Source organism: Mytilus trossulus, chromosome 1 (genome assembly GCF_036588685.1).
Source record: "Mytilus trossulus isolate FHL-02 chromosome 1, PNRI_Mtr1.1.1.hap1, whole genome shotgun sequence".
Classification (NCBI taxonomy): domain Eukaryota; kingdom Metazoa; phylum Mollusca; class Bivalvia; order Mytilida; family Mytilidae; genus Mytilus; species Mytilus trossulus.
Window position 1 is genome coordinate 5,917,670 of NC_086373.1, and position 19,779 is coordinate 5,937,448.

General features: G+C 30.6%; 1 protein-coding gene across 1 annotated transcript in view; it reads right to left on the reverse strand.

The window, feature by feature from the left end:
* Positions 1 to 19,779, reverse strand: part of LOC134713272 (tyrosine-protein phosphatase Lar-like) — a 168,047-nt gene that overhangs the window by 118,212 nt on the left and 30,056 nt on the right. The window contains exons 4-5 of the mRNA XM_063574929.1: positions 13,886 to 14,108; positions 1,642 to 1,688 (exon numbers count right to left, since the gene is read on the reverse strand). The gene's annotated coding sequence lies outside the window, so the exon portion shown is untranslated. The remainder of the gene's footprint in view (positions 1 to 1,641; positions 1,689 to 13,885; positions 14,109 to 19,779) is intronic.

The window sequence follows — 19,779 nt, forward strand, 5'->3', positions numbered from 1 at the left end:
GCACATGATATATATATATATTTCCCTACAGGGCTGGGATTTAGTAATCAATCCCAGATTATACAAATCTATATCTGTTAGATTACTATGTCACAAACTTCAATACATGGAACTTTTTGCAAATGACAAGCTATCTAATTAATCATATACTTTTTGATCAGCCTAATCCCTGCGGTGGTTGTGAGTTTTCATGCTTGGTTTCAGGTAGACAAAGGTTAATGGTGGAATGAAATAGTCTATTGATTGGGTTACTCACTGGAACTTTTGACATCATTTGCTTGGTTGAAATATGATTCTTCTATGTGATTTTTTAACAATCAGCTGCTAAAGCTAAAAGCATACTCCTGGGATAGAATTTCCATATTGATTTTAGAATAATGGTCAAGATTAAAGTATTCTGACAGAATTGCAATTACCTGGTTCATTCTAGGTTCATTCCAGGTTCACACATTGGTAGTGGCTTAAAACATCCAAGGGAAAATATTTTATTGCATGTACAGGACAAGAAATTTTATATTTTTATGTCAATATCAAATTGTATCCCATAAAGCATAGCATCCCCTTAAAATATGGTATAATTTGAAGTGTTTTTCAATTTTGCTATCAGGTGACCTTAACCTTTGACTATGACCTTGAACCTTAAATCTGTGCCAGTTTTGTTGATTGGCAAACATTGGGTGATGTCTGGCAATGATGAGGTGCAATAATGTTGCTTTGTGGTGCCTTAAACCTTTCACTATCTTACTTGCATTGTGGCCTTGAACTCTTATTTTTTTTACCTTTGAACAATATCTGATTCAATCATTATCTCTGAACAAGTAATGGACAAATTTTGGTAAAATTAGCTACCAGATTAACATAGTACATCCAGTGGCGAATATTTCATGTTAACAGATAGATAGAGTACAGCAGTCTCCAAATGTAAATTAAACTAATTGATACCAATTAAAGGCAACCTTACTTAACTCAAAGCCAGCTGATCTTATTTGGACCTTCAAATGAATGCAAATCCAAGAAAAAAAGAAAATTTTGTTTTTCTAGTTTGCAGCTCTTGGCAAGATTTTTTTTGGGTTCTAAGTTATTTGACTTAAGAAATCACTTCAAAAGTGTTCTAACATATTATAACCATTAAAGTACGGTGACAGACTAATTCAGTTTCTACTCTAAAGGAGTCCTGCTCATATTTAAAGGTTTTGTTTCTTAAAATACATTTTATCTAGATCTCGTAACAATTCAACAATTTATATCAAATATCTGTATGGATCAAATAAAAAGATTAATTTTTAATAATACTAGTACTATAAATTATTCAAGTTAAATGCTATATGTTCTAGAAGATATATATACAATGACTCTCAATTTTTATGTATAATAAACATCTATAAAAAATATGTTCTCCAACCATATACAATGTATAGGTTAGTTTGTATGTCCTATTTGAAAACTGTTTTTTTATGCCAATATGTATAATAATTCAATTTTCTAAATTATTTCTTTCAACCATTTAACTTCTGTTTTCCTCATAAACATTGTTTTCTTGTTATAATATTTTCAGTCAATTTCCAGTTAGGAGTGGAAAAAAGACTCAATATTTTAAAAGATATTTAACTTTAACTAATTCCATTTTAGATTGTTACTCACCAGAATCTATTGCTTGTAATATGGTGAAATATATTCCTCTTCTTTCTCTACAATAAACAATTAATTTTCTTATTAAATCCACTAGTGTCTTATAAAGTTATCCTCCACCAATTCCACCTAATCCTTTTGGTTTACTGACGACTTTCTCTCTATTGATACTGTGTAGAAATGATGGAATCAACTTTGCCGTTTGATGCTCGGGGAATTACGAAGCCGTCATTTGAATTAGGGAAGAATTGGATGTCAATCTGAGCTGGAACCTTATCGGAACGAGAAAAGCTTTTCCGATCAATACAACATTACATTCATTTTACAAGTGACGCAGATCTCAATAAACTCCAGATACAATTGTTCTATAAAAACCACTGGCTAATCAACGTTAGCTTTACTTTACTTCACTTTATTAACTTCGGTACATAACTCAGGGCTAAAAATTTGTAAGACAAAGAAACAACATCGCAATACAATTGTTCCTTCAAAAGAAATCCAGATTTATTGACATACTGGATCCAAGCATTATTTAAAGCCAAGTCAATATAGAACCCGAGACAAGAGAATTCTTTCTATTCAGTAATGTTAAATGATCAGAATGACAATTATAACGAGGTGTGATTGAGCAGAAATAATTCAATAAAATGGATTTTTTTTTTTGTTCTTTAAGAAGACTTTATATGGGAAATGTCCAACCAGTATGGAAATCTTTACCTGACAGTTTATTAATAATTTACATGAGGATAGGATTCCATCAATCAATTTTTAATTAATTTTTTATTGAATTTTTTTCTTCATAAATCTTGTTCTGCATTGTTATTTCAAACTGTTTTGACGGATTATTTCTCATAAGATGATGAACTAGGTCAAATAGAAAGGTTACATAGGTTGTTTCTTTAAACAATAAAGATGCATATATCTAAAACTCAGTTCCAACAGTTCTGAGCTGATGCATAAATCCGTGCATTTTCAAAATTTTTCAGTTAGTATTGGTGAGTGCATTTTCGAGTTTTCAAATTTTAAAATGCAAACATTGAACTTGTGTATAATTCTATGACAAAATGTATGAACTTCTTGACGAGATTTATGACAAAACATTGATTTTAGCCATAGTTTCAATGCATTATTCTTGATACACACTAAGTATGAATGTTAACATGAATGACTTCCCTACTGGCCTAAAAGAAACACATTGATTCTACAGAATTTGATCATCGTCAATAATTACACAAATACAATACCTAAAATCATATAAAAAAATAATTTAATATGTATAAAATCATGTTCAATTGATTAACCCTTTTAAGTATCAAAAATCAATAATACTAAAAATCTTTAGAGAAAATTATAAGACATGAAAATTTAAGTCATGACCAATTTTAGTGGAAATATTTGTAAAAGAAACTCTGGTCTGCAGGCAGAATTGTTTTTTTATTTGTTTTTTTTTCATCTACAGTATTTGGATTGAAAAGTGTATCCTCTGTTTTCAACATGTCCATTCACCATACAGTAACATAGATTTTGTATTCTGTGCATACCTGCCAAAACAGGGATAAAATAATTGTTTCTTCACTATTTGTTTGCAAATACCATGAAATTCTTAGTATGAAGTCCATTTTCACTGAACTTAAGTACACATTTTTGTTTAGGGGTCAGCTGAAGCACACCTCCAGGTGCAGAATTTTCATTTTATATATATGTGTGTGTTGGTTTTAGGCAAATATCATTTCAGTGAAGACAAAGAGTCCTTCAACAAATATTTCATAAATGTGTCTTCCGTTTCATTTTGAAAAAGAAATCCAATCGATGCCATTTACCCAAATGCAAAGTGCTTTTATTGTAGAATAGTTGTTTGAATAGTTAATTTGTCAGGAAATCATTTAATTATATAAGAAGAAAAACCAAAATAGTTCAAATCAAGCAAACTAAAACACTACAGACTTTGTCCTTTATATCACATCAAAGTCAGTCATAAGGAAGCCAATGTAACGTTTAATGAATCTATAGATCAAATGTTTAATTTTCTACATCAATAAACCAAAAAATTCAATATATCATTTCTCTTTCACTGAAAGTGCAATCAATCAGTACAAAGAGATGCAACGGAACTATATAACAGTCAGAACTACAATTTTTCCAATTATTACCTTAGAACCATTGTGACATGACTTATTTTACAAATGTTGCGCATGATTTAAACAGCAATCACAGGGAAAATGGACCAAACCCTAAACCAGAAGAGAATATATAAAAGTAGACCAGAAGGCAAACAATATGGTTATTATGAGAATATTTTAGAAACCATGGCGATAAAATAATGCCATCTCTAGTCCAGTAAGCATTACTTTTAAATCCTCTTTATCTCTTAAGATAAGTTGAATCAAATCCACAATTCTGAATTAATTCAATAGAACCAAAAATTTTGACCATTATTGTACCTCACGGTATACTTGAACAAATATATTGGCTAAAAAAATCATCCATGAGGCGAGAAATTGATTCAGATATTTTGGGCAGGGCCAGTGAAAAACCTTAACAAAACGTACCATTTGTTGGATAACCCTGTAATTCACTTCCCATATTTGTTTTAAATGATAAAACAGTTACAAACCTTAGAGAAAATTTTACAAAAATTCAACCCTTGTAAGGGTTATCATTTGTAACCTTTGGGCTAAGGTCATTGGGGGAAATAACCCTAAGCAGGGTTAACAATTTTTGATATTCCCTCCTTAAATGGTCGTAGTTTTATATTGTTTGTATATCATGTTCAATTATTCTATAAAGTTTGAAGTCAATCGGTAAAGATACAAGTAGTTGAAAAGACAGACAGCAATTTCAAGCAAGAATGCACTATCTTTGTTCGGTGAGATAATTATGAGGTACTTTATATAATCATTCAGTGATAGGGTTCAGAACAGTTTTAATGATACATGTATCAATATATTTTGATATTTTATAAAATCAAGGGGGTGCAACAAGGTCTTGATAAAAAGTGTCTACTTCCCCTATCCTTTTTCCCTTGTATAGATCAAATCTTAAAAATTTTCAAGAAAGTTTATTCCTACACTGCTTACTACAACAGACAATAATTGATCCTGTTTTTATAATCAACTGTAAAGTGATCTATCTTTGTGATCTGCATCAGATATTATTAACTATGCAGAGCTGTTTTTCTCTGGATTATTAACTCATTTTAAAAGCAGGAGTCTGTTATAGCTTTATCTCTAACAATGAAAATAGTAATGATTTACGAGCGTACTATTAACCCATACAAATGTACCAAAAACAGCACGTTTTCACCTATTACCAATATTTCATTGAAGTATATTCATGTACTGATAATAACCAAACACATGTATAAAAAACAAGAAATTAATTGTGTCCATAGAACAATGATGCCCCAATAGCACTAACATCTTTATGTTCAGTGGACTAGAAATTGTGTCAAAACTCTAATTTGGCATTAAAATTAGAAAGATCATATCATAAGGAACATGTGTACTAACTTTCAAGTTAATTGGACTTCAACTTTATAACAAGAGGCTGTCACAACGACAGCAATCTGGATTTGTTAACATTTATTTGTGTCCTGGCAATATCACAAGAACCATTACTGATGAATGGTGAAAGTGAATATTGTCAATATCAAATTTGACCTCCATTTTGTATTCAGTATCAACATATTAAAATTTGAAAAGCTTAGATTGAATGGTTCATGAGTAAATGCACAACATGAATGGAAACGCCATTTTACGATCTTTCAAGAACCATAACTCCTGAACAGTAAAATTCAAAATCGTCATTATTAAACTTGACCTCTATTTTGTCATCAGTAACAACATATAAAAATTTGAAAAGCTTTGCTGGAATGGTTCATGAGAAAATGCACAGACACGACTGGAAACACCATTTTTCAATCTTTCAAGAACCATAACTCCTGAACGGTAAAAGTCAAAATCGTCATTTTTGAACTTGATCTCCATTTTGTCATCAGTAACAATATATTAAAATTTGGGAAGCCTTGGTAGAATAGTTCATGCTTAAATGCACGGACACGACTGGAAACTCCATTTTTCAATCTTTCAAGAACCATAACTCCTGAACGGTAAAAGTCAAAATTGTCATTATTAAACTTGACCTCCATTTTGTCATAGGTAACAACATATTAAAATTTGGGGAGCTTTGGTAGAACAGTTCATGCGTAAATGCACGGACACCACTGGAAACTCCATTTTTCAATCTTTCAAGAACCATAACTCCTGAACGGTAAAAGTCAAAATCGCCATTATTGATCTTGACCTTCATTTAGTTGTCAGTAACAACATATTAAAATTTTAAAAGCTTTGGGTGAATGGTTCATGAGTTAATGCACGGACAACATTTTATTGCCGCCCGACCCCCCGCCGTACATCCCTAAATCAATAACCGACATTTTTGTCACAAAAATCCGGTTAAAAACTACCTTAACCAAAATCTTTAACCTGAAGCTGGACAGTCTCGGGACAGACAAAAGAAAGACAGACAGAAACATATGGATTGACAGACAAACGAACAGATGCAGACAGAAAACTTAATGCCCCTTTAAAACAGACCAGTCCAAATAAGGAAGATTAAGTTGAAATTTGATTCATTTTTTCAGAGTATGTTTATTTTTTTCTAATGTTTGATAAGAAAAAGACATGCCAAGTCAGTAGTAGGAAAGCTAACTTTACCTTTTGGGTCAGGTGAACTAAACATTAGGGTTGCTACCAATTCTCAAGAGAAAAATGAATGAAAAAAGTTTTTGGGGAAAAAAACCTTTGAAAAATATATGCCCATCTTCAATCAATAATGCTTGGATAATTTACTTATATAGGAATATAAACAAAGAAGTTGTGCAAAACAATAGCAAATATTTACCAGTAATTTTACCAGAGAATAATTTGTAAACACTTCCATACAATATAGTGTAACAACCCATTAAACAATAAAATATCTAACTGTTTCAACACATTAAAACGTTTATTACATCTAGTTACTATAATGACCAATGAAAGTGTTTGTTCATAATCGCCAATTTAAATTGTCTGTAAATATTGATATGGAGATAAGTGTCAGAATTGACCAAACAATATACCAATCTGTATCTGCATAGATATTTCAGAGTCAATAATATAGTCACTAGAGAAACTTTTAGATCTCTCATATTGAATTCCGTGTTAAAATACATTAATAGCATGATTTCAGTTGCAATGAAAACTAAATTTTTTTCGTTTTCTGCATAAAATAGCAATACATAAAAGTAAAATGGAAGCATGATAACTGTGGCAGCCATATTGCTTTCAATTTTTTCTCCTGGTATAATCTTGATTATGGGCAGAACACTGGCACCTTTTAATATACATATAAGAGAAATGGTCATGTCAAACATAATTCAGCTACAATGATAAATTTACAAATTAGATAACTTTAATTTTGTTTCAAATATAATTTTCTCGTTATCATTTTACTGTATATATAGTTTTCACTTTTGAAAGTCTCATTATACACTTGTTATATTTATAAGGGCATAAGTTTGTCTGTTCATTGTTTTTAATTCAACAATTCGTCCATTCATCTGTAGTTTAGTTTTGTTTAAACAAATTTGTTTAGTGGATTGGGAAACAAGTTTTGCAACCTATATTAATCCCTTTCCACTTTGCGGGTGCGAGTGCTGATTCATTTGTAACTCTTTAGGTTAAAGTTTTTGGTCAAGAACATAGTCTTATATGAAGTTGAAGTCCAATCAATTTCAAACTGAGCACACATGTTTCCTATGCTATGATCTTTATAATTCTTATGCCAAATTAAGAGTTTTAACCCAAATTTCACAGTCCACTAAACATAGAAAATGGTAGTGCCTTTAGGGCATCTATGTACTATCGACAAGTTCTTTTTTTGTTTCTGTTTTATAGTTTTTCAAATAATAAAGGTCCCAATGTAAAATTTATAGAAAATCTAGAGAGAATCATATTCAACCAAAGGAGTAGGTTCATTAAGACCCCTTTTTGGCCCCAAAATATAGCAATTTTACAAAATTGTTATAATGTTAACTTTTAGTTATTTATTGGATAGGAGTATGGTTCTGCTACATAAATATGGGCTGTTTTTGTCAATACAATGCACATATATTGAGTACTAGCACCATTAAGTCATGCCAAATTACTGAAATCTTAAAGATTCCAGCATTTTACTTAAATTTTAGACGGTTTTTGTGTAAAACGAAAGTGGCTGCATCCGTGTTCATCCAAAATATTGAAATGGAAGTTGTATTTTATGATAATACATAACATAAAGATTGAGGATGAACACGGATGCGGCCACTTTCGTTTTTGACAAAAACCATCTGAAAAATTACATTTTTTCGCATGTTTGGTAGATTTTTCATATTTTAGCTTGAATCGGATCGTTTTTAATGACTGAATAAGTTAAAATCTTTCACATAAATTAATTGAATCATGTGAAATAGACACTTAAGTGTTTAAAAAGTGGTCAAAATCTTTCAAAGTTCTGTTATTTCTATATTATCAATTTATCAGTCTTTTCTAAAAGCTTGTTATTCAGAAATAGAGCAGCAAATATTTTTAACCATACAAACAATTGGACCAGCTCCTTCCTCCCTTTTAATCTGTGTTTGATTATCAACATTTGGTAGGGACACTCTGTACCAGACAATAAACTGAGAGTGGAAACGGGGAATATGTCAAAGAGACAACCACAAATGGGACTTCAATACAGAGGGAAAATCCAGTCAATGAACTTAAAAACATCAGTTTTCCGTTGTTCAGATCCCAGGGGTTGAAGTCATAAAACTTTGCTCAGTACTCAGAGCACAAAAATCATGCTCGAAACATGAAATCCAGCATTTTGATTGGTTGATTCTCGAGTCTGAGTCGAAAGTTTTATGACCTAAACCTACCAGACATTAAAACAAAATCAATGACATCACTCAGCTGGGAAAGAAGATAAGAGTCATCAAAGAATATAATTATATAGTACCAAGTGTGTTTCATTTTTTTCTTAAATATTCACAAATATCATTAATTCCAAGGTTATTAACATTATCTTCCTAACAATAATGGACATTATCAAACTGAAATTATAAATGAACATCACACCTGAACATTCCTCACATTTGTTTTCCTTATTTTCTTGGTGATCAGACAAACCTATCCCTTTGATCATCTGTGAGGAAAATTGATTCAGAATTAACATTGGTTCAATTATCTTTATTTAATTTCTTATTGGTAAAGTAATAATTGCATCTTTGTAACTATTGCTATAAACATATTTTATAGAACTTTATTTTGGACTAAACTATGCCTACATATAAAATTGTAGATTAAACCTTTTTTTTTTATAAAACAAAAAGAAACTATTAGGTCTCTGTAGCCCTTTAAAGTTAATTATTTCTTCTGTCTAGTACAAAAATCAATACTGCAAGTATTAAACATCACAATACTGATTTTATCATTAAAATAATCTTGTTCTGTCTTACAGATATTACATCCAGTTAATTGTGTTAGGTTGTTAAAGGCTCTCAGAAAACTCTTAAGATGGTGACCTAAAAAAAGTTGAAACATCCAGAGCCACATAATAAAAATAATGAAAGGAAACCTACAAATTAACAACTTATGAAAAGTATGACATTTTTATCTAGAAGTGGTAAAACTGTAGCAAATATATTTTGTTCAGCGCTTGTGTTAATCTCCCTTTTCAAAGTAAACTTTCAATGAACCAAGATATTGAAACACAGATAGGCATGGAGGCACGTATTCCACAGAATATTCATCCGGTTTAGTTTAACAGCAAACTTTCTCAAATATCAATTACAAAATTTCAAAGTATTGTCATGAAAATCATCCTATTATATCTTTAAAAAAACAACCTTTAATAATGTCTCAAGAACAAGCATCTAAAGACAATGATGAAATACAGAAAACAGTGCCACACATACGGTGATACCACAAAAAAATACTTTTATAAAAGATACCATGTGTACAATTAGATTGTTGTGTTTCCAATAGTACTAACTAATCATACCATGTGTACAATTAGATTGTTGTGTTTCCAATAGTACTAACTAATCATACCATGTGTACAATTAGATTGTTGTGTTTCCCATAGTACTTACTAATCATACCATGTGTACAATTAGATTGTTGTGTTTCCAATAGTACTAACTAATCATACCATGTGTACAATTAGATTTGTACAATTAGATTGTTGTGTTTCCAATAGTACTAACTAATCATACCATGTGTACAATTAGATTGTTGTGTTTCCAATAGTACTAACTAATCAGATGAAATATCTACATAAATATCAGTGAAATACGTACATCATTTGAAATCTAAACAGACAAGTTTTAAATCTAATTACTTAAAAGCAACCTCATAACCTAAATTTGAAAACTGATTGCAAATTTAATTATAAAGTGCAACTTGGGAATCAATTCTGCAACAAATTTCATTTTAATTCCAAACAGCCTCAGCAAGATAAAGCACCATAGTGGAAAAACATGAAGTCATTGATAAAATTTAATTAAATCCCATTTTGTACTTTCAATTTCATTATTTATCATCAAGTGAGGTAAAAAACAATTTATAAATCTGATTTAAATAAAAAAATCATAGAATAGGGATTTTTTGTCTATTAAGATGAGGAGGAACTCTATAGGGATCAAACTTTACTTTATGGTGTTTAGGTATTGCTTTAGCCTTTGGTGCTATATGTAGGTAATGCTTGGCTTAAGGTAATGTATGGGTTTTTTATGTTTTGTTGAAGCAGTGCTTGGATTAAGGCCTAGGTGTTCTGTTTAGGTAATCCTTTTGTGTTATATCTAGGTAATGTTTGGCTATTGACATTTGCGCTATGTTTACATGCACATAATGATCCACCTATGGTGTTTTATTTAGGCAATCCACAATGCTTGGCTTTTGGTTTCTATTGAGATAGTGCTTGGATTTAAGTTTTTTATTGAGATAATGTTGGATTTAGTTTTCCTTTTGAAATATTACTTGGGTTTTGGAGTTTTGTTGAGACAATGCTTGGATTTTGGTGTTCTTTTGAGATGATGCTTGGATATTGGTGTTATGTTCATGAAATGTTGCGAGTGTTATATCTAGGTAATGTTTGGCTATTGACATTTGTGTTATATTTGCATGTACATAATGATTCATCTTTTGTTGGTGTTGTATTTAAGCAATCCACAATGTTTGCATTTTAGTGTTCTGTTGAGGTTATGCTTGAATTTTGGTGTTCTCTAAAGACAATGCTTGGAATTTAGTGTTCTGTTGAGGTTATGCTTGGATTTTGGTGTTCTCTAAAGACAATGCTTGGAATTTTGTGTTGTGTTGAGATAATGCTTGGATTTTGGCATCATATTTATAAAATGTTTGGATTTTGGTGTCCTGTTTAGTAATGCTTGACTTTTGGTGTTAGTTTTTGAGGTGTTCTGTTTAGTAATACTTGTTCAGTGTCTAAGTTTCCTTTAGAAGTTTTGCTATAGTGATTTTTGGCGAGCCTTCGGATATTGTCGAAAAAGCGAGACTAAGCGATCCTACATTCCATCGTCGGCGGCGTCCACAAATATTCACTCTGTGGTTAAAGTTTTTAAAATTTGAATATCTTTCTTAAACTATACTGGATTTCTACCAAACGTGGAAGCTTGTTTATGATCATAAGATAGTATCCAGAAGTAAAGTTTGCAAAAATAATATTCCATTTTTTCTGTTTTTTACTTATAAATGGACTTAGTTTTTCTGCAGGGAAACATTACATCCACTCTGTAACAAGTTTTTAAAATTTTAATAACTTTCTTTAACTATCCTGTGTTTGTACCAAACTTGGACAGAAGTTTGTTTATGATCATAAGATAGTATCCAGAAGTAAATTTTGTAAAAAAATAAATCCATTTTTTCCGTATTATACTTTTAAATGGACATAGGTTTTCTGCCAGGAAACAACACATTCACTTTGTGGTTAAATTTTTTTTGAATTTAATAACTTTCTTATACTATTTTAAATTTGTACCAAACATGGACAGAAGCTTATTTATGATCTAAAGCTAGTATATGGAAAGAAAATTTTGTTAATATTTGGTACCTGTGTATCTGTATTTTACTTATAAATGGACTTAGTTTATCTTCCAGTTAACATTACATACAGTCTGCAGTTTTTAAAACATTTATTCAATTCATAAACTATCCCGAAAATTTTACCAAACTTGGACAGAGGCTTCTTACAATCAAAAGATAGTATCAAGAGGAATATTTTTACTGATTGTTTTCCTCATTTTTGTTGAGCCTGAGAGTTACAGCAAAAGTAGGCGAGACACTGGGTTCCGCGGAACCCTTACAAATTTTTGTTGTAGTGACCTGAATATTTCCATATATTGTGAAAGTTTAAGACATGAATGTCATTAGCATATCTGATTTATGGTTAGTAATAGCATAAATTTTACTTATAAGGATTTATTTCAATAACTGTATTGCCCAAAAGATATAATTATAAAACCATTGCCTGGGTTAATTTATATTCATATAAATGCTCAGCCATTTCTATATATGTGCAAAGGATATACAATGCAAGTCACATTTGTAAATAAAGGCAACAGTAGTATACCGCTGTTTAAAACTCATAAATCCATGGACAAAAAACAAAATCGGGGTATCAAACTAAAACCAAGGGAAACGCATTGAATATAAGAGGAGAACAACGACATAACACCGAAACGTAACACACACAGAAACGGACCAAGCATCAGACAAAACACCACAAGTATAACAAATATAACATGAAAACCAAATACATGAATTTGGGATAGACAAGTACCGTGCCACGTCTTATCTCAATATCTCAAAAATAAGAGAAAACACAAACGACTCAACGTTAAAATGCAACACACACATAAACGAACAATAATATAACAATGGCATACCTGTCAACTCACCCGTTTTTTGCGGGTGACACCTGTTATTTTCACCTCTCACCCGGGAGTTTTTCTTTACCCGGTGGGTCCCGGGAATTTCTAACATTACCCGTTTCACCCGCATTTCTGACCGGAATTGTTTCCGGTATTTAGAAGTAATACGACCATTCGGTTTTATCCGTCTTTTTCAATGTAACCAAAAGTCAAAATGTAGGACTGTTTACCTGAGCTACGTAACGATATTTTCAAGGTAAGATTAGTTTTTTAGTGAGTATTATTCAGTTAATTAAATTAAAAAATAGTTTGTCATTTCAAAATTATGTCCGAAAGAAAGCCAAGATTTTTTGTTTTGTCAAAACTTGCTAAAACATTACTGGTTTTGACAAACAGCAATGCAGACAGTGAGAGGGCATTTTCTTTAGTAAAGAAAATAGCTACAGAGTTTAGGGCTGATCTTAATAAGGATACACTGTATGCTCTTCTTTCTTGTAAAATGAATACACATTTGCATTGCTATGAACTGAAACCAAGTGCAGTTCTTTTAAAGAATGCCAAGTCTGCTACTATAGAATATAACAATAGTCTGAAATAAACTTGTATACATGTTCTAACTGTCTGCTACTATGGAATATAACAATAGTCTGAAATAAACTTGTATACATGTTCTAACTGTTTCATATACATATTGACTATATAAATTATATGTAAACATATTTTTGTTCTTCAATTGAGCCCGCAAAATGTCGTACGCGTTATGACCTGAGATTTTTTTTCTCAATGCAGGTCATGACCTGACTTTTCATTTTCAGAGGTTGACAGGTATGCAATGGCCATCTTCCTGACTTGGTACAGGACACTTTTAAAGGGGAATAAAAGTGGTAACAGTGGTGACATTAAAATGATAATTGAAAACCATTTATTCTTTGAGAAATACTGACTGATGAACTAATGTAAAAAAAAAAGGGTTTTTGTTGCTGTGTTACATATTTGTTTTCATTCATTCTTTTGTACATTAATTAGGCCATAAGTTATCTTGTTTGAATTGTTTTACATTTGTTGTTTCAGGGCCTTTTATAGCAACTATGCCATATGGGCTTTGCTCATTGTTGAAGACCATACAGTGACCTATAGCTGTTACTTTCTGTGTTATTTGGTCTCTTTGGCAAGCATACCACATCTTTTTTTCATACTTAAATAAAATTTTCAAAAGCTATGTCATAGGGATAGAAATATTAAGTATTAAAATGTGGCATGTTAATCCTATATCAAAATGTCAAATTTACATAATTTTTGTTCACTTACCTTTTATTTTAATCAAATCATTAAATGTTTGTGACTGTTAAACTTTTATGTTGTAAATAATATTTGTAAATCTTGTGGAATGTAAATAGTTATCTGGCATTAGTTCTCCACCAATCTCTGACTCCACTTTAAGTTATCTGGCATTAGTTCTCCCCCAATCTCTGACTCCACTGTAAGTCATGATCTACGCTGCATGTCAAGTTGTTAAGCCATCTGCAGACACCTGAAGAAAATAGTAATACTTATTCATCGCTTAATATATTTCATTGCATTAGACATAATATGTGAAAAGTATCTGACTTTATCTTTTTTAGTCAGTTAATTATCAATAACAATCCCCTATCAGATATTGTCTGAACTATCACAATTTGATTGTCCATATTAAATCTCTTATGAATACAAAACAAGCTAAGATCTTACATTTTTTAGCCTGAGTCGATATATACCATGAAACACAAGTCCTTCAATAGCAGCAGAAGAAAATCAATGTACATGAGATATAAAACTGCCGTAACCACTGGCTCTCTAGATCGAACTTCTAATGTAAACAATGGCTTCAAAATCGAGTCTTATAAAGAAACAAGTAATTCACAAGTCTTAGACATTTCTTTCTGACAGTAAAAGGGGGGGTGCAAGAAATGAAGACAATGCTCTCAATGCTTCTTACTGAAATAGACATATTTACACTTGTATTTCAAGTGTCCGCCATTACTAAAAGTCAAACAAGGTTGTGTAAAATGTTGCATCACAATTTAAAACATCTAAAGTCATAATAAAAAAGTGATTTTTGCATGGACACTCGAAGGTTTGGGAGACAAATTTAATGTTAATATTAGCAAATTCAGCTAAATACCCAAAAGTGTAAATACATCATTGGTTGCTCAATTATGGCATAAACAATACTGTTAAGGGGGCTCCTGGGTATAAATGATTTTTTTTTTCTAATATAGGATTTAGCTATATTTTTTCATAAATGAACTTTATCATATACTTAAAAGAAAAATGAAATAAAAAAATTGGGTCACCGTTCATTTAAGCTAAAATCTGCCTCTGGAAGAAGCATACATTTTTGTTAATGTCCTTTTTTTTCTGTTAAACTAATAGGAGAAAAAGAGGAAATATCGAAATAAAAAAATAACCTAATATAAGAAATTGCTTAAATTTTACAATTATTTAGTTTATGTACAGCTTATTTGAAAACAATAATAAAAAATATAGTTCACCGATGAGTTAAAAAAGATATTTCAAATTTAAAGGGGCACTAGCTGTCAAATTCATGGTCACCAATTTGACTCAAATTCTCATATTTGATTAATAACAATGTAAAACATTTATCCAATCTATCAAACGTTTAAAATAAACAGTTTACAGAGCATGGGGTAGATGATATGTAGGTTCGTTTCGTGTGTATTTAAATCCAGACGCCATCTAATTAACTATCAATTTGACCTCAGATGACCATATAAGCGATGTAAACACAAATAAAGATATGAATAGGTTAACCAGCACGTGCAATTGGATTTTTATAGGTCTGTTTGATTTGAATTTATAGATTAAAAATATAAGTTACTCATTGTTTTTAACCGTATAAGAAATGATTTATGTGGATCAAATTAGTAATCAAATGATTTACCGTAGTTTCACTTTCATTGTTGACATTTTTTTCTTTAAATAACCAGTTCACGTACAATGCATGCGTTGTCAGTCTCTAGCTAGGGGGTTAAGTTAAGTTCACATGAATACCGGTTAGAATGATGATGACGTTTTCACTTGCAAGTGAATCAGTCAAAAATTATGTATAATCGCTTATTTCAACAAAATTAAAGCAAATTGATTGCTAAAAGCAAATTATTATTTCATCATTCCAATTTAATTAATGATTAATCTAAAAAAAATATACTTTATTTTTTTATATATATCGTAGCTAGTGCTCCTTTAAGGCCAACAAATGGCATTTTTGCACCAAAGGGAGATAATTTGGACCTTTTTTAATTTTTAAAGTCATCTGGGGCCAAACCAAATATTTGTTTTGGGTTGTTTTTTGTACCATATCATAAACTAACAACTTATAGTGTAAAAAATGAAATTTGTAATGAAAAAATAAAGGTTTAATTTTTTGCTAAAATTTTTGTACCCACGAGCCACCTTAACACATATTTTTGCAACTTTTTTTATAGGACAAAAATATTGCAAATATATAGATATAGGAAGATGTGGTGTGAGTGCCAATGAGACAACTCTCCATCCAAATAACAATTTAAAAATTAAACCATTATAGGTTAAAGTACGGCCTTCAAATATAGTTCATTTAAAACGTGTCTTAACTTGGATATCCACTTCATATAAGAGGACATCAACAAAACAGTTAGAAAATTATAAAGAAGTCAGCCATGTCATAAAAGGCAAAAGAGGTGAAAAACTATCAGCTTAAATAAGTTCGTATTCTTTACTTACAAAACATCAAGAATAAGTTAAGCAGCTTCCTGTTGCAAAGAAGGATAGAACAAGTATAGGAATTTGTTGCCAACATGTTAGATTGACCAAAAGATTAAGCTATGTTCAGTAAATATCCTCAGAAATCAGATTATCATAAATATCAGGATACCTATAAATATTATCTTTATAGTCTTCAAAACATGGATTGTCAGCAGGCAGTCAAAATAACAATTAATTTCTCCATGGAGAACATCAGCAGTTTTTTTTTTAGATAAAATTTTTGAAAGTTCTTTTTCTTGATCTTTATACCAAATAAACTGACAATTTCTTGTCCAAAAAGGATTCATTTTGAAACTCATTATTCATGTAATAACCTCACATATTTTACAAGAACATAGGTCATCTTGCTACAGCTGCTGAGTTTCTGTACTGATAGTAAAAACACAAGCAAACAAGCTCAACATACAAGTTGGTGTTTAAATTATTAACTTGAAATTAAGACAATTTTTTATTTCAACTTCTTCTCTTAAATAAAAAATAAAGTTCTGTTTAGCAATCAATTGAACATTGAAATGAAAATCCCTGACAGCTGTATTTAATTCTTTAGAATGGATGAGGTTTTATATTTGAAGACTTGTCTCTTGTGAATTTCAGTATGAAATATCAGCCATCTCTTCTTTATTCAAGTTAAATTAACACTTTAATACTCTTCATCAATTATTCTAAGCAAGTTTAATGCATGAATTCATTACTATAAGGTCAATAACTGCTACTTTTAATATTTAAATGAACAATATAAACTAACAATATCTATTGAACAAAGTATATGAAAACCTTTCATCATGTTTCATTAAATTTTAATCACTATAAGGGCATATGAAGCTGGAGTTCTGAATGCTATTTACAGTGTTTTAGACAATAGAAACTAAAAGTACATTTGTCATGACTCATCTGCTTCTAAAGTCTCATATTACCAAGAGAGAGACTACAGATTATGTTGTTAGTGGTGTGTTTTATATTGTTACATTGAAAAATACCCTTATAAGTCTTTGAATTTCTATTTTTATGAAAAATAAGGAGATGGCATTTGTTTTCAGAAGTCATCTGTTTAAACTGACCTAAATAACTTTATCAAATATTGACTGATCAAAAACATTAATTAACTCTTCTATCAATTTTCTTCCTGGTTCGGGTTAATTGGACATTTTTTGTGTTTCATATCATCCAATCAACTTGTTACTTTTTTTACTTGGAAAACTCAATTATTTTACTACATAATATCAAGTTAAAAAGTCCTTTGATTCTATTCCATAAAATACAGTATAAAAATATCCAAATAACAGTTTATGTAAATATTGTCCTAGTAAAAATAAAATTGAGAAAGGAAATGGGGAATGTGTCAAAGCGACAACAACCCAACCATAGAGCACTGATAACAGCTGAAGGCCACCAATGGGTAAGCATATTATTTTGCATTTTAAGGGGACTAAAATGTGTTTCTAAAATCAATTGTGCCATATCTGTCTAGAAGAGGAAGTCCCATTGTATCATTATATACTACTGCATAAATAAAGTAACAGTACGTCAACTGATGTTCAAAAAATCACAATGATATATACTGCACAATCAGAACAATTTCAGAAACAACAACTTTTAAAAATGGTAAGCCCTAAGATTGGAAAACATGTGATGATGTAGTGCAGAGCAAAACATTGACCCCTATAATTGAGTTGTTATGCAAAAATTCTGATAATTTTGTTATACAATATTGATGCATGCAAAAAGAAAACAAAATGAGGGTCCATAATGGACATTTAGTGTTGGTAAAGGTTAAAATAATGTTAAAGATGATGTGAACTATTATCCAGTAAATGAAATGTACCAATATTATCAATATAAAGACCCCAACGACATTATAACTGATCATGAAGTAATACTTTATCATATGTAAGTTTCAGTGTTTTACAATCAAATAAATATAAAGAGAAACAGGATCTTCTTTGATTGATCATCTGATCACAACACAACATGAATTATAGATACCGTAAGCCGTAAATTCAGTGACGAGAAATATTATACAAACCTAACAAAACTATTGATTTCTGGGAAAATCTTTCGTGTTAAATCATTCGTAAACATCTCTTTTAGCGAAAAACCAAATGCAATTTATAACCCCATATGAATATTGACTGTGTGTTTGATAACGGAATCAATTTGACTTCCATAAGGGAGGCTAGTCCGACGTAATGATTTTTTATAAGCCGATTAGTGGCATCGATTTACAGTTGGTCAATGTTAATTGTTGCTAATTGGAACATGATGATGACCTATACCAACACTTCAAAAAAGTATAACCAACGATATGAATCCAATAATTCAATAAGTTACATGTAAATTACATTTGACATATACCCCATGTTAAATTTAAACCAGCATGTTGGAATAAGTATAATTGATCATGGCATGCACTTACAAAGCTACTTCCCTGTGAATCAATACAAATGCATGTACAAAGACACGAAACTTATCGTTTTTTGTCTATACTTTACTAGATCCCTGTGCAGTGTAAAAAAATGAAAAAGTTTACACCAGAATTGTATAATGAAGATGCCTAGTTCTCAAAATCTTATTTTCCCACAGGCGGCCATAAAGAACAAGATATTTGGTCCTCACTAATATTTCTATTAAGAAATACCAAGATTGTGTCAGTCTTTGCAAAATTTTGATGCCATATGGTCAAAAGCTTCAGACCAGGACTTATCTAGAACTCTGAGATACTGGACAAGTATATATAAAAATAGAGAAGCAGTCTGACAGAAAAGAAAGATTTTAATAGCAAATATACTGTAAATTCAGAAATTATTGCGTGCATTTTACACTTGAATGCGATTTTAATTTTTACGATTTTTAGAAAAGTCATGCTTAATTCAGTTAAAATATTACAAAATGCGAGTTTTTATTATTGCGTTTACAACTCAGTCGCATTATTCGCAATAATTTCTGAATTTACAGTAATCATATAAATCTATGCCCATTTTTATATGTTGATTAATCAACAAAGTTTTCTGAAACTATTTCTGAAGTGGACCAGCTTATTTCCTCATCAGACATTAAGGAATAAAAGATTAAAAATCAGACTGAATTTCTATGCCAATTAAAGTTTTAATGCTTTAAAGCTTTTTTCTGTTTAATGTTCTATAACTGTGACAGTGATAATATCTTTTAAACGGCTTAATGCAATGTTAGTAAGAATAGCTTACTGTACTTTAAATATGTCTGTGTTTATAGTCATAATAACTCAATTACCATTTCAATGTAATTTATACAGTAATGTATATCTATGCTTATAATTATTTCATGCTTTGTTTTGACAATGTAGTTCTTATGCGATTGGTATGCTTTGTGTTGCTTCAAACATAGAGCTTATGTTTTCTGTATATTAATATTTGCATATAAGC